General features: G+C 41.8%; 1 long non-coding RNA gene across 1 annotated transcript; it reads left to right on the top strand.

Annotated features, from left to right (window-relative positions):
* The first annotated feature begins 1,161 nt into the window (after positions 1–1,161).
* LOC107393212 (uncharacterized) lies at positions 1,162–2,898 on the top strand. The gene is made up of 3 exons (XR_001573885.3): positions 1,162–1,280; positions 2,226–2,329; positions 2,777–2,898. It is a non-coding gene; the product is annotated as an uncharacterized lncRNA (long non-coding RNA).
* The last annotated feature ends 10,436 nt before the right edge of the window (positions 2,899–13,334 follow it).

The raw sequence follows: 13,334 nt of genomic DNA, 5'->3' as shown, positions 1-13,334 counted from the left end.
TGCAGGGCAATCCAAGCCCCCAGGGCTTTAAAGAGAGCGGCGCGCCTTTCGGCCCCCCGGAGACGATCTCCCAGCTTCCGGCTCGCACGGCGGGCACGGCACCAAAATGTTGGGTATTTTTATTTAATCAATCCAGGCGTACCTCAAAGAAAGTCCAACACACACAAGGGGGTTAGAGATATTAGGTTTTAGGTTATCAATACCATTTACCAAAAAACACCAATAATCAACAACCAGATTTTGCTAAATCAGAGAGAAATGAAGATACACACCAATGGGATATCTGTTTGGTCTCTCTTCGAGCAGAAGCTCTCAAAAAGGTTTTATTCAAGAGTAACATAGCACACACACATAAAAGGTAAACACCCACTCCCTTCACAAAAAAACAAACTTTCCCAGGTTCTTGGTATAACAGAGAAACGCTCCGTCTGGACGTAACTAGGGAGTTTTTCAATGAAAAAAAAACTGTGGTCAGCCATTTTTCAGGTTCTACTGTACCTTTAACTGTTGAAGGAAACCATGGATGACCCCTGCTGTAGATTCATTTCTGAGGGCTAGAAACTTGGCGTTTAAGTCCGGTGAGAGAGAGCTGTACAGTCCGGCTCGAGGTGAACTTAGACAGGGCATCTTGACTGCTAAAACGAAGTTCTCAGATAGAATAGGAGACCATCTTGAGCAGACAGATGCCAGGCAGCTGTGGCAAGGAATTTAACTTCTGACCAACTTTAGAGGCACCCCATTATCTGATTCCTCTCATGAAGATATCTCACTAGCAGATGAGCTTAACCGTTTCTTTGCCCGTTTTGATACTCCTACAGCAGGGGTGCCGTCATCACCTGGCAAATGCCACAGCACATCTGTCACCCTGTCCTTCCAGCAACATCTGGTGAGGCGTGCACTCTCGGCGGCAGGCACGTGCAGAGGGGGGGGGCGGAGGGTGCTTGAGACCCTGCCCCTTTTCTCCCATGTGCCCAAAGTGCCCTTTTTGAGGTTTAATGATTTTTTTTATATATATTTATTTTTATTTTTTTTAAAGAATTTTCTGTTTGTGCCCCCTCAAGAATAACAAAGATAATCATTAATAAAATTTCTGTTTAATGTTATATAGCTGGCGTGAGTCAGACCATACGTCACGTGACCATTCCGTCTCTTCCTCACACCAGAGCGCACAGCCGGTCACAACAAGCTGCAAGCAAGCACCCACATTTTCTTCATGGCCGAGCGAGTGGTGCAAAGCTTTTAGGACATACATATTGATTGGGAGAAACGGACTAACACCGGTAAGTAGGATGCGCACTACTATACACGGTTATTAGATTATTTTGTACATTATTAAGTTGTTTTGTGGCACTAGGTGTGTGATATATTACTAGCTGGGTGTGTGTCTGTGGCTGGGTACCGATTCTGAACCTCAGTAACTTTAGGATTAACCAAAAACATTCTGTACATAAGTACTTGTACGAAAATATTTTTTCAATCTTAAGTATTGGGAATTTGCCAATAAAATGTCATTGTTGTTAACTAGGTACCGCAAAGTTGCATTCCTATCGCTGCTGCGTGTCACGTGACTAGGGTCTCACACAGCCCTGCTTCTTGTTTACAAAATCACTTCCTGGTTCGCGGACTAATAAAACTTGAACAAATTTAAAATTTAGCTACCTTTTGTGAAAGGAAATAAGAAAAATACTAAAGGTAACATCCGTCACAAGTTTTGTGTTACTAAATATTCAGTCCTTGTTTGTTAATTCTGTCCAGCGTTTTAGGGAACATAGTTTTGTTTTAGATGTTAAGGTTTCTCAGCCCTTCTGGTGGGTTTTTTAGTTCACTAATACTATGCATATTCTCAAAATGTTGGAGTTTATATTTGCTCTCTTTTTGAATGCATTGTATTAAAAACATTATGTTTTAAAGATGTACATTCAAAAAAACTGTTTTCACTGCAAAATTATTTTATCTGTACAGTTCTCTGTTTTGCACAAAGTAGATAGTAAAACTGAATGAAAGCATAAACATTGTTTTATTCTTTATTTTTATTATAATTACTAAAGCACTACGATTAAAATAGTATGGACATATTCTGGATCAGCATCATGAAGCAAATTTGTGGCCAAATTATATACAGTTAGTTTTCTGGAAAAGGAATGAAATGTCCCAGATTGTGTATGCATGAGTTTTATAAGCATGAAAAAATATTTGTAAATCAATTATGATATATCATTGTACAGACATGCTTCGTAAGGACAGGAGGAGGAAGCAGCGACAGAAAGAGCTACATGAGGCAGCTAAAGGCAGTGGGTCCCTCACCAGCTGGATAAAAAAAAGAGTACAGGTAAGTTGCATCACAGCAACAAGTGTAGAAACAATAATATACACAACTGCAATGTTTTGATGCCAGAAAATGTTTTTTGTTAGCCTCTTGATCATGGATTAGGTGCAAGACCTGTTAAATGTGAATAACTACATAATTCATTCATACAATAGCTAATTTTGCCTTGTTCTCAGATGGACAGCAAGTGGAGAGTGATAGATCACACGAGGAGACTGAAGACACACACAACTCTTTCTGTTTATATTTCTGTCACATTCTTATCTCTGACATAAACTCCTCTATTATCCACTAATATTTAGATTTCCATTTATTTACCACAGGTGTTGTCTCAGATATTTCTGTCTTACACTTCTAAGAGTTTTCACCAATTTTTGCCATTTTTTTATGATCTTACATAAATTTTGTAATTGACTAACATTTCTCCTCTGTTCGTTTTACTACCTACAGTCTGAGATCAACACAGCCTTGCCCTCCAGCATCATCAGCAGCAGCAAGAGGAGCGACCCTGCAACAGCTACACTGTACCCCATCATCAGGTAAAATAGGACAGCAATAGATCAGGAGGTGGAGCAGGTTGTCCAGTAATAAGAAGGTTGCAGGTTTGAGCCTGACTTCAATCAGAGATTGATGCTGTTGAGTCCTTGGGCAAGACACTTAACCTGCTTTGCCTGCTGGTGGGGGTCGGAGGGACCGGTGGCGCCTGTGCTCAGCAGCTTCACCTCTGTCAGTGCGCTCCAGAGCAGCTATGGCTACATCATAGCTCATCACCATCAGTGTGTTAATGTGTGTGTGTGAATGACTGATTGTGTTGTAATGTGCCTTGGGGGGCTGTAGAACCCTAAGAAGGCATTATACAAATACAGACCATTTACCTAAACAAGTTACTTTTGCTTTACATTGTCCTTATGGTGTATATAATGATTCGCTTCCATTTTGAATTTCTAATAAATATGATTTGTTATTCAGCTGAGTATACTGTGGTTATGTCATGGTGTTTGAAAATATTATTCTGTGTGCCCCTTTTTAAATTTGAGCACCCGCCCCTTCAAAGGTCTCTGCACAGCCCTGCTCGGCGGTTTACCCAAAGAAGGCAGCCGGTCCAGATGGGATGTCGAGTAAGGTTCTACAGGGGTGTGCCAATGAACTGGTGGGTGTCCTAACTGGGTTATTTAACTCCTCACTGGCTCAGGCAGTGATTCCATCCTGCTTCAAGGGAGCTACAAATGTTCCAGTTCCAAAAAAATCTTCTGCAAAGGGCATCAATAATTTGAGACCTGTGGCACTGACATCTGTTGTTATGAAGTGCTTTGAGAGGCCTGTTCTTCAACATCTCAAGTCATGTCTTCCAGTGAACTTTGATCCATACCAGTTTGCCTACAGAAAGAACCGCTGCACCGATGATGCTATCACCACAGTCCTTCATGCAGTTCACAGCCATCTAGAACGTCCAGACACCTATGCTAGATAGCTTTTCGTGGATTTTAGCACAGCATTCAACATGATTCTCCCAGAAATTCTAAAGAATAAAATGTTAGAGCTGAATTTCGACCCCCTCTTGTGCGATTGGATTAAGGACTTTCTCACAAATCAAAGTCAAAATTGGTCAGTGTTGTTCACCTACCCTGACACTCAGTACAGGCTCTCCACAGGGCTGTGTGCTGAGTCCCCTTTTGTACACCTTGTACGCCTAGACTGCCAGCCCATACACCCCTATAATTCCATCATCAAATTTGCCGACGATACCACGGTGGTGGGGTTGATTAAGGGGGGGAGGAGACAGCTTACAGAGAAGAAATACAGGTACTTGAGAGATGGTGCACTCTGAATAACCTGCTGCTAAATACAATAAAGACTAAAGAAATGATTGTGGATTTCAGGAGAGGAATGTGGGATCATGCTCCTCTGACAATTAAGGGGGCAGAGGTGGAGCGGGTAGCCACATTCAAGTTCCTAGGGACACATCTTCGAGAGGACCTGAAGTGGACAACAAATACTTCAGCAACAGTCAAGAAAGCTCGGCAGAGGCTCTATTTCCTATGAGTGCTGAGGAGGAACCATCTTGAAGAGAGGCTGTTGGTGTCTTTTTATGGGGCTGCCATTGAATCAGTGCTGGGGTACTCCATTACCGTGCGGCTTGCGGCGTGCTCAGCTGCAGACAAGAAGGCCTTGCAGAGGGTTATCAGAATGTCTGAAAAAATAATCGGATGCCCACTGCTCTCCCTGGAGAGCATCACCAGCTCCAGAGGTCTGAGTAGAGCTCAACGGATCAGAGAAGACTCTTCTCATCCAGGACATCGCCTTTTACAACTGCTTCCGTCAGGGAGATGTTTCAGGTCCCTGAGGTGCAGAACCCAATAGACTGAAGGACAGCTTTTACCTGTGGGCAGTGAGAATTTCAAATGGTTCGATGTGATCACAGGGTGGGACTCCTTCACTATTTTCTTCTAAGAGAAGGAGTTCGTTACATCCCCCACCCCACCCCCACCCCGACTGCCAATGTTTTTAGGTATATTTACAGTTGATGTTATTTTCTTGTAGCTAATTATATTTTTTATATTTTGTTGATCATTTTAGTGTTCTTTTTAGTAAAGTTGTTTTTGATTATGTGGCTTTTACATATGTTGTTTGTGGCACTGTGTCAGATGAGGCCCAAGTAATCTCGTCATGCTTTCTTTTGCATAATGACAATAATTTCAATTCAAGTCAATATTTGTCTGATAGCTAAATATCTCAATAAACACTGAATAATTTAATTGAACTCTCAGAAATCAATCACTGAATTTGCATTGAATAGAATCTTTCTTTCTTTTTCATCAACCCCATAGATGAGGATTAAATGTGTTATGCTAATTTCCCTACTTCTGGTCTAAACCTTGGTTTTCTCACTTTTATTAAAGGTTCCAAAACATGAAAAGGTGACTTTTGGAGCTTTTTACCATGTGATATTGTCATTTCCTCATTAGAAATACCCCCAAACCCGTTTTTGGCTGCATTCACAGTTTCTTGCCTCAGCTTCAATTTTTCCCAATTTAATTTCAGGCCTGCATCCAGGAGAAAGTAGCCCAAGTGTGTCATCAGGCCTTTCTTCTCCCCATGAAGCTAGACTTAGACCTGGAACCTGCCTCCCCTGGAAGTAGGTCACTAACGCCCACTTTCTCCGAGTTGCGGGCATAGAGAAGTTGATTTCATGCTCCAGTTGAAAATGTAACCTTCATGTCACAAATGACTGCTTCAAACCTCCACCGGTACCAGACCGGATATTCTGACAAATACCATGTGTCCTGTTCATATAGATGCAAATAATGGCCAGCACAGGACATTTGTCTTGTGCTGCTTCCACATTTGACTCGGTCCGGTCTGGTTTGCATTGTTCTGGGTTCCACACTGGTAAGGTTTGTTCTCACTCACTTCTCAGGAACATGTAATGTCCGAGCACGTGGGCAGGGTAAAAGATGAGCAGAGAAGTCAGCAGTGTCTCCCTTAAACTAAACAAAAGTGGCAGTGAGCAGTGTTGCCTTTGGAAACTCTGACTCTGATTTTGCATCCAGACTGCTGTGTCTGTTCTGGTGCAGCTTAAGCCTGGCCTCAATGCTGTGTGTGTGTGTGTGTAACCCTAAACCTCAGAGAGAGGGTTGATTCTGGGTGATTCTGTCCACCAATCAGAGGCTCCCCTAAAGGGTAGGCGTGAATTTGAGCCGACTAGCCAGTCGGGAGTTGGTTGGGAGTTTCAGCAAGAGCTGAAAAAACAGCCGGTTGCCTGTAGAAAACATCCAAGCTACAGTATGTGGATGTGCACTCTTCATACTGTATCTAGGCAGAGTGGAAATGGTACTTATATGGAAGTCCTGTTAGGTGACTAATACTCTGTAATTGACTTGGTAGTCCAGTGGTTAGAGTAACTGACTAACATGTTGTTTTGCACCAGTTTAACTCCTGGTCTTGGCAGTAACGTTTTTCTTCTTTTTTAGCTTCACTTGTCAGCATTATGTTTTCAACCCTTTATTGGTAAACTGATTAAAGTGACTGTGTGTATTTTCCATGGCGATAAGGGGCAGTGCATACCTAAATTATTGCAAGCAAGCAGCATTTTTGTGTTTGAGTAACCCCGGCTTTCCACAGCAGCCGTCAGCAGCACGTTACTGCAGCAGCACGTCATAGCTGCTGATAGGAACCGCTGTGGTCAACAGAACCTTTTCCACTGGAGCCGTCGGCAGCCGTCAGCAGCGCGAGTCGGCCGCGTCTCAGGAGCAGCATGTCGCGGCCTTTACGCGCCGGTTCTATTTCCTACACGCAACGCCTCTGAAACGGGTCAAGTTCGACATTTTTGGGGAAGGAAAGACAGGAAATCGGACGCGGAAATGGAGAGAAGCTCCCGAGATTTTCAGAATAAAGAACGTACTGCCTTCCGGTCGCTTTACTTTAAAAAAGGTTACTAACTGTGCGGCCCCGTGAGAAGTTATCACCTGGCTAGCGGTCTCCTTTGTTTTTCAGGTCCGTATTGGCGATTATAAAACGGACAGAAAATAAAAACACAAACATTTTGGAGCCATGTTGTAGTTTTCTCCTGCTTGTTGTTGTGTTTACTGATGAAGTCACTCGTGTGACTTCGTGCTCTGTCGGTGACAGCTGCTCCCCTGCTGATTCGCGTCTCGTGGGAAGGGCCAAGCAGCAGCTTACGCGAGCAGGACGTGCTGCTGCAGTAACGTGCTGCTGACGGCTCCCGTGGAAACCCGGGGTAAGACTTTACTCAAAGGGACTTGAACCTGTCCCATGTATTTTAGACCTGGTTTTTATGGTTATATGTTACAAAGCCGCCAATATTTTTCAACAACTGGTTATACTTTAATTCATTTTCAACAACATATTGATGGATGTTTCCAGAGATTAGAGGTAAAAACTACACATTGTCACTTTAAAATATAAGGATCAATCTTTTTTTTTTTTAGCTAGTGTGCATCTATGTGCTGCTGGGAAATAACCAAATTCAAAGATCTTCAGAGTCACAAAATATTTTGCAGGAAATAATAAAACCAAAATATAAGAAATGAAATCTGCTTCAGCTGGCTAAATAAAAAAATGCTGAAAATGGGAGTCAAACTGGCATCAGCAAATGGCAAATCAAAATGAAAGGCAGATGCATTAGACTTGGTGCTGTTATAGGGCGTTTTATTAGAACAGGTGTGGGTGGAGCTTCACTGAAACAGACCCTTTCATTTCCAGGTACAAAATCAATAGTGCCATTTGCAATATATAATCATTTGGTGTGCATGCCTTTCCTCTCAAAGGTTTAAATTAGTACGATCTGGCTCCTGTCGAGGCTGCATTACTCATCAACAAACAGTCCAACAAAGATTTGGGAAAATTTGTCAAAGTGTCACAAATCCAACCTGCAGTTTGTTTTTAATCCAGTTAACTTTACACACCAGTAACATCAAACTGGAGAAGCTTCTCTGGACATTTTACAAACCATCCAACTCTTACACACTACACTGTAAACCCACACATGGACACAATGAAGCATAATGAAACCATCCATCTTGTTGACACTAAAGACTTGCACGCAGAAGGACTTCACTGTCTTATAAATCTTTCACATCACCCGAGCCTGTTTGGTCAGCAACATCATTAGGATCCAGATAATATGTACCATGCCATCTTTCTTCCTCTCTTTCTACAAGTTGTTCCTTGTTTTAGCCTGTAGAAGCTCTTTGGCAGGACATGTAAGAGAGATGTGCAGCAGAGAAACAGGAGAAGATGTGTTTCTTCAGGAGCTGACTCCATTTAACCCATAAAACTGGAGACCTCAAGTTCACTTGGTTAGGGATCAGCGAGCACACAGAAGAGGCACTGATGCTCACACAGATATGCTTTCTGTCAACCATTACCAGAAGACCATCCCCACCCCCACCCCCATCCAAAAACACAGACAGACACCAAACCCATAAAAGGTATTTATAAGTTCCTCTATGGAATTTGCATCTTTGTGACCAAATCCAAATATAGTACCCACATGTTTAAAATAATTTTTGCGGAGTTTTATTATTCTTTCGATGTGGCTGTAAGCTCAAACTGTTTTCATTTATGTGTTGTTGGGTTTGTGCATGCCTGTTTATGCAATAACACGGACCAAATCCAAGTCAGCATGAATAGAAAATCCCTAAATAATGTTTACAAGTTTGTCTTCCTTTTGGTGTGTCGCATTTGTATGCTTGTTGGTTTGGAGAGAGAGGGGAAGATAGCAAAGAGAGCTCAATGTTCAGCCAAAAGCAACAAGAGGTTCCCTTTGCACAAAGTACGCAGTCATGAATCAGGTGTGATACCTGCACCCTGCATCAGCAAAACGCCAAAACAAACAGTTGGAGTCCTGCTCAGCTCCTTTCTGAGTAGAAATAATAACAGAAGTGTTGAGGTTTTCATTTTTCTTTAGCTTGGGAAATGAATACATTTAACCTTTAGCACAGTCCAAAGCATGGAGTAGACTTTTACCTGCTGGTTGGATCACCACGTCTTTTAAATTCTTGTAATTTCTTACAAATTTTAGGTCTAACAGATGATGGATTATTTGATTCATGCTGCAAACTTGTAACAGTTTCTTTAAGCAAAAAAGTATCTTTATACAATGGAAATTTCCAAAATGTTTTTGCATTAATGGGAAATGGCCTTCTTAGGGTTCTACAACCCCCCCAAAGCGCTTCATACCACAATCAATATCCGCCCATCCACACATATTCACACACTGAGGTTACATTTCTCTTTCTGCTGCAATCTTTTCCTCCAGTTGATAGCCATGCAACATGCCAATAAAAGCCAAAAGGCACAGAGGCTGTGTGATAACCGTGCAACAAGATAACCACTGACGCTAGTGAATCTTCTCAACTTAGGATGATTATAGTCTCTTTAAATGCTGTTAAACACAGAAATGGCATGGAAATCACAATGCTAGTTAAAGCTATTGTTTCAGCTGAAGGTTTTAGTTATCTGTTTCTGCAATATTCACAACTGTTATGGGTCAGGAGGCAGCAGTAGCTCTGGAGCTACAGTTGTCCAGTAATCAGAAGGCTGTAGGTTTGATCCAGGCTCCCAACAGAGAATGCTGCTGTTGCGTCCTTGGGCAAGGCACTTCACCCACCTTGTCTGCTGGTGGTGGTCGGAGGGACTGGTGGTGCCTGTGTTCGTGAGCCTCAGCCCTGTCAGTGTGCCCCAGTGCAGCTGTGGCTTTGCTACAGCTCATCACCATCAGTGTGTGTGTGTGTGTGTGTGTGTGTGTGTGTGTGTGTGTGTGTGTGTGTGTGTGTGTGTGTGTGTGTGTGTGTGTGTGTGTGTGTGTGTGTGTGTGTGCGTGTGGTGTAAAGCGCTTTGAAGTCCTCTGACTCTGAAAGGCACTAAACAAGAGTGGGTCATTCATCATTCACTCTTCATTCATTCTCAGGTATTAAAATGCTGTACAGACGTTTTGACCTGTTCTGTTCATTTAAACTTAGTGAAATGAACTAAAATGATGTTAAACTAATCCAGTCCAGCTGTGCTTTACTGCACCTACTGGATCTGATTTCAGCCTTGTCACTAGTTAGTGTTTTCACTGATGTTTGTAAACCAAATGAGGTTGTTAATGTGCCTGCAATGTATTTGACAGTTTCAGAGATGATGTGGACTTTAGGTCAAGGGTAGGGTTAGCTGAGGGTGACCCACAGCGGGGCTGTAATGGTCTGGACAGGGCACGTCACCATCCCCATCAGGGGTGGCCTAGTGAACACAGTCATTTTACAGGAGAGAAGGAAAGTGTTTGGTTACAGCGTCAAAAAGGAGAAACTTTCACAACCAAACTTCTAATCCCTACAGCCTCCTCCCCTCTGCCTTCCTTAGCTCCAGTATCCATTAGATCCTGGTGTACTCCTCCTCCCATCAACTTCTAGCCTCCTCCTTAAAGTGCTCCCAGACCATTTGGACTCTGTTTCACTGCTGTAAATGTCACCTGAGTTACACTCTGCCTGTTTCCCACAGATGGCTCTTTATTCACCATCCTTTTAAAAAGACCCCTGCTAGCATTTCATGTTTTCTTATTTTAACTGCATGCCAGAGAACCCTTCTCTTCCTTATTTACTCGGCAACATAATTAATCATATTTTTCTCTGTAATAGCCAAACTTTTCATTTGTTGCGTCATTTTGAAACCATTTCTGTACATTTGAATTTGCTCAAACATTCTGAAAGAAGTCCGTGTCACATCTGATGTATTTGAAACTAATTGAAAATTTACAGTTTTCCAGACAACGGAATAAGTGCTGCTGCCAGAGGGATCTGTTGTGCTAGCACTTTTTGAGATGAATGGATGGAGGACACTAGGGCTGCTCGATTATGGCAAAAATAATAATCACGATTATGGTGACTGAAATTGAGATCACGATTATTTAGGACGATTTTTCAATTTATGTTGATTTTATTTGTTTTTATTCAGTCATAAAACTGCTCAGGGCACAATCAGGACAAAAATAAGAAACAAGATGATCACTAAAAGAACTCCTGATTCCCAGGATAAAAAGACCAATATACTTATAGCTCATAGTCTATGACCCAAGGGCTGTAGACCTTGAGTCTAACCAGTACAGAACCAAATACCAATATCTTGCAAATACTGACAGCAAGAATTATACAGAGGCATTTATAACAAATAAATGCAAATAAATTCATGTTCACAAAATGTTACATAACATTTATTGAGTCGTGTCAAGGTGCTGTAGGAGAGTGCACTAGCACAGTGTCCTCAGAGAGATTAGTTATCAGCGTGAGGAACTTATTTCTACCTTATTTATAAACTATTTATTTACAGGCCCATCAGTTAATGTAATAATTGTCCCAACCACAGCTGCCCCCCCCACCCCCCACCCCCCACCCCGGTCTCACAGCAATCGGGCAAGCTGCACGTGTGTTTAGCGTGCTGCACGCGCACATTTAGCTGTTTTTAGCTGCTCAGGAGACCGCAGGTGCGGTGTGTGTGTCACTCACTCTGGTTAATCCAACAAGGAGCCGGCTTCGAGAGCTGTCTTTAGCGACCGACACATCACTGCATCATTCCCTTTCCTAATGTTGTGAAGAACGGTCCGGAGCACAGGCGGAGTGTTTAGCTAACCTGCAGGAAATGTCGACGACAGTTATCCAGAAAGTAGCTAAGGGTTAGCAGAGATGTTTCTGAGATGTTCGCTAGGTACTTTTATGATTAAAAAGTCAAGAAGGGGGTCTGAAAAGCTGCTAGAAATAGCGTCAAAGTCGCTAAGTTGGCAACACTGTGGAGGAGCGCTTCATTTGCAACTCAGGGCAGCGCAAGCGGGAGGAGCAAATAATCGGCTTGTTTTGTTTTTTATAATCGTTCAAAACTCAGATCGTAATCGTGATTAAAATTCGATTAATTGAGCAGCCCTAGAGGACACTAATGCATCTTATAAAATTACGGTAAGAATGTGAATATGTCGGGCACGAGTCTGCAGACCATGGACCTTGGACTTGGGGGTTTCAATGAACATGATATATTCATACTTCTGCATGATGCAAGGTCCCAACTCTGCAGCAGCCTTATGAGGTCTGACCTGACGGTGAGGACAGTATGATTAATGCTCAACGTCGTTCCCACTCACAGACTGACTCGTGTGGCGTGCTTAAGAAAAGCCTAAGAAATCAGAGTCAACTGAGAGAAGTTGGCATTAGCAAGAATACCCATGTCTGTTTGCTTATGAGTTAAGAAGTTTGTTCAGTTGGATTAAACAATTTACAAAAGTTACTCAATTATTAAAATATGTATTTTTCTGTGATGTCAATTGAACCTCCTTACAGATTGTTTTTTACTCGTGATTTCTTATATTACAACCATTTATGGGATATTTTTTCAAAACAGCCGAACTTCCATCCTTTAAAAGTTACTCATGAAAATGATTTATAGAAGCAGTGGTGAACCCAGTACATTTTCACAGGCATGACTATATGGGGCCAGAGAACGTTTGGGGTGGCGCACCAAATTGGTCCCTGTGGTAACTCTGGGAGAGTTTAGCGTGTAGATGTGCTCTGCATTGCTCCTCCTTTCTTTTTCATTAAGAAACAACCCAAAACATTTACCTCAGATATGATAAACACAAAAATTTCAGAAAAACAACCAGTTGTTGTTTCAAATGTGAGTGTTTCAGCATGTTAAAACTGTCTATTTGCCTGCTTCTGTTGAAACAAAAGTATCCACAAATACCATCGGGAAGTATACTTTTTTAATGAGTGAGGCAGTTTGAGCTTGCTTTTAGCACCTCCTAGTGTGCGTTTGTGAAGTTGAAAGTAAAACACTTTTTAGCACCTTATTCTAACAGTTATAACATCTCCCAGCCTTCCTTGATGTCTACAGGAGTGATTTGTCACTAAATTAAACAAATCATCTGTGTTCATGACTTAAAATATGCAGAAAACGTGCTGGAACCAGACTGCAGCACCAGGTACGTCAGCTCAATTTTTTCTGACCGGAACAGCAACTCTGACATTGCAAATGGAATATCCTGGTCACAGGGGGCGATAGGGTCTGGGTGGCCTTTCATTAACGCTGTAAAAGGGTCATTTTTGCACATACTGGCTCAAGAAGATTATTTAAAATTATGAAAAAGTTGTAAAGTATTCCTTTAATGATGAGTCTTAGAGGCGCATCCATATTTAAATTGTGATTTATTGAACAAATTATATATTACATTTGGTTAAAATGAACATAGTTATTGGCTTTAACATTTAAGTCCTTATTAAAATGACGACTCTATGGTTTGTGTGAACATGAATGTTTTTCTGGATTTTTTGTCCCTCCTTTTTCTTTTTATGTTTTATTTATTTATCTTTTTTTTTTGGGGGGGGGGGGGGGCTAGGTCCTGTCATGTTGCTGAATGCAACAGGATGTCTTTCATTTGTTCTAAAGAGTGTTGCAACTTTCATCTGAAGGGCTGATTCATTTCAGAGGTTTAAAACTACTTGCACAGTTAAAAGTCTTTGCA

The sequence above is a fragment of the Nothobranchius furzeri genome, chromosome 8 (genome assembly GCF_043380555.1).
Source record: "Nothobranchius furzeri strain GRZ-AD chromosome 8, NfurGRZ-RIMD1, whole genome shotgun sequence".
Taxonomy (NCBI): domain Eukaryota; kingdom Metazoa; phylum Chordata; class Actinopteri; order Cyprinodontiformes; family Nothobranchiidae; genus Nothobranchius; species Nothobranchius furzeri.
Note: the sequence above shows the minus strand (reverse complement) of the source record. Positions and strands in the feature narration are given on the sequence as shown.